Genomic DNA, 2896 nt, shown 5'->3' on the forward strand with positions numbered 1-2896 from the left:
GAGAGAGAGAGGGAGAGGGAGAGAGAGAGAGCGAGATCCCCTTCGAGAGGTCAGGAGAGCTCCAGTGGATCCGGGCGAGATCGAGGATCGTAACTCTTTCTCGTTCGGAGGGTGGAATCCGCGTGCTGCTCGGTCGCGCCGTCTCTCGTTCCACGAATGACCGATAGATAAATAAAGGAGATAGCGCGAGAGTATAGGGAAGGGGGAAAGAATTGTTCCTTTGTTGTCTCCGTGGCTCCTGTGCACGGCCTCGTGCTCTCTGGGGTGAGGAGAGAGAGAGTATGGAGAGAAAGGGACACGAGGTTGGAAATCGAAGGAGAAAATATAAAGAGCCGATTCAATGGTTAACCGTGTGGAGTTGGTGAATGTTGTTGGTGTGAAGAAGGGTGTGCGGTGGCTTCCGGAAATGATGGTCTTGCGTAGAAATAAATATATTCGGGTGGTTTATCGAGGATTTAATAATGACAGGTAAATGTTTTGTAGAAGTTGTAATTATTTTTTTTTTAATTCCACTTCTATTTAGTATATCATAGGGATTATTTATTTATTATAATTATTCTTTGTCAGATTTCAACATTTTTTTTCGAAATCTTGGTTGTAGGTAAAGTAATTTAATAATAGATTTTACATTATATATATATCTTTTTTTCAAATCATTATTTTTATATGATGTTAATTTCATCACCTGTTTAAAGTTATTATTACTGAAAAATTAATTCCTTTTTTTATTATTATAGACAAATAGCTATTCAGGATCTGTTTGCTATTTTTGTACAACAATATTTTTATTTAGAGTTAAAATTTAGGCAACTATATCTTTTTATCTCGTTCAAAAATACAAGTTCCTCTTCACAATCACAATCACATTCTTTTATCTTAAATGAATCTTAACTAACACAACGTATAATAGCAATACCAATACCAATCCATAGAAACCGAAAGGTTTAGCGATTGAATCGACATTCAAAAAGCCACAAACTCTTCGAAATCTGTTCCAGACTAGACCCCTCAAAAGAATATACTATCCAAGAAAATACCTTTCTTATTACTCTCAAATCTTCCTCGCTGATCCACGCGAACTGGAAGAGAGAGAAAGAGAAAGAGAGATAGACCCATTCTTCTATTGTTCGCAAAATTTCCTCGAACCCGCGGCAAAACGCGACAAGAGTGTTCCCTTTCGCGGTACTTTTTGGATATTCCAGCTTATATTTGCTTAGGCGGTGGCTCGATAACGCGCCGCGGGCCTTTTGAATTCCCCAAAGGTAACTCGAAACTGCTAAACGGTTACGGTGAGCTTTTTAAGGCTGACGCGCGATTCCACGTGGATGGGGTACCGCGTTCGATAAGGATCAAAGCCACTTTGTCGGATCCTCGTCGTATGCGAGTAAAACTCGCGGATATTTTTCCTACCGGTGTCACGTTACCCTCCTTGAAAAAAAGGCGATTATTCGTTTCTCTTATTTCTTCCCTTTTTACCTTTGTACTCTGTACCGCTTCCGCGGTACAAGTGTGATGGCCCTTCGCTCTATATTTCTATCGATCTTTCGTTTCGAGCAATCTATCAATTATTTATGGACGATTAAATTTGTGAATGATATTACTGATTTAGTTTAGTTTGAATATATTATTTAAATTTAGATTCTAATTGGTGGGTAATTTATTGGAAGATTTTAAATCGGAGAGATATCGGTTAAAAAATGTAGATTCCAAGTTATAGAGGGTAATAAAAGGTTTAAAGATTCAATTGCGGGGATTTTTAATAGAATTTCCGAAGACATGGTCTGTCTACACCTTGTTCCCTCGTTTCGTAATATACGCCTTCTGCACACCTGCCTCGCTCCTGTTCTCTCTCTGTATCTCTCTCCCCCTCTCTATTTCTCCTTCGATACTTGCTCGTGTTCCTCTAATCCGTCCGATTCTTGCAGCTTTCTCCGAGCCCTAGATCGCCCGTTCTTTCATTCATACCGAGGAAAAAATTGGAACCAACTGCACGAAGCACGAAACCTATCCTTTTATAGAAGCTGACTGCTATCTTGAAATCTTTGATACGTATAAAACGTGATCTATAATCGTTTCTTCAAATGTAACGCTACGATTTTAATGCACGGAATAATAGGATGAATGAAACTATTGAAATATAATTGCACATTAATAATTAAATTTTTTTATCATCAATATTTTTGTCTTTCTCCCTTAATTATTTACATATAGACATCATTAGAATAAGGAATATAGGCAATTTTTATATCGTTTTTTATTTATTATTTATTGAATACTCGTAATACTTGACAGAAGTGGGCTTCAAGGTGTCAAAAAACAAATAAAAAAGGAAAAGAAATATTTCTTTACCAAGACAAGCATAATATCTCAGTTAGATAAGATTCAATTATCTATTTATATAAGTCTTTGCACGATTCGCGATAGAGGCTAATTAAATGAGCTCACTTAAATTTTTCCACGCGATATTATTTTATCACGCTATTAACTTAACAACGATATCGGCCAGTTGATTATAAATATTAATGTCGCACGTAGGTAGGCCGGGCGAAAGAATTTTCACTCGCAACACAATCCTGATCTTTATTGCTCTTTATTGGTACCCGCTCTAATATTCGCTCTCACGCACACCGCCTATATTTTGCACCTGTTTTTCTCTCCTCACCCCTCGCCACCTGGTCGTTCATTCACTTGCACACACGTTCCGCCAATCACCGGCTTTATATACTGCTGCTCCTCTCCGCTAATCATTAAGATCTCTCCCTTCTTGCTATCCTTCACCCTCCCCCTCTCTTTCTCTTTCTCTCTTTCTCTTTCTCTCTTTCTCCCTTTCTCTCTCTTTTTCTCTCTCTTTTTTCTCTTTCTCTCTTTATCTCTCTCTCTCTCTCTCTCTCTCTCT

General features: G+C 38.1%; 1 long non-coding RNA gene across 1 annotated transcript in view; it reads left to right on the plus strand.

Annotated features, from left to right (window-relative positions):
* LOC116185446 overlaps window positions 1–2896 on the plus strand; it is an 8539-nt gene that overhangs the window by 1278 nt on the left and 4365 nt on the right. Inside the window, exon 2 of the long non-coding RNA XR_004150302.1 lies at window positions 12–279. This is a non-coding gene — a long non-coding RNA (uncharacterized LOC116185446). The remainder of the gene's footprint in view (window positions 1–11; window positions 280–2896) is intronic.

This window comes from Apis dorsata, unplaced genomic scaffold (assembly GCF_000469605.1).
Source record: "Apis dorsata unplaced genomic scaffold, Apis dorsata 1.3 scaffold_177, whole genome shotgun sequence".
Classification (NCBI taxonomy): Eukaryota; Metazoa; Arthropoda; class Insecta; order Hymenoptera; family Apidae; genus Apis; species Apis dorsata.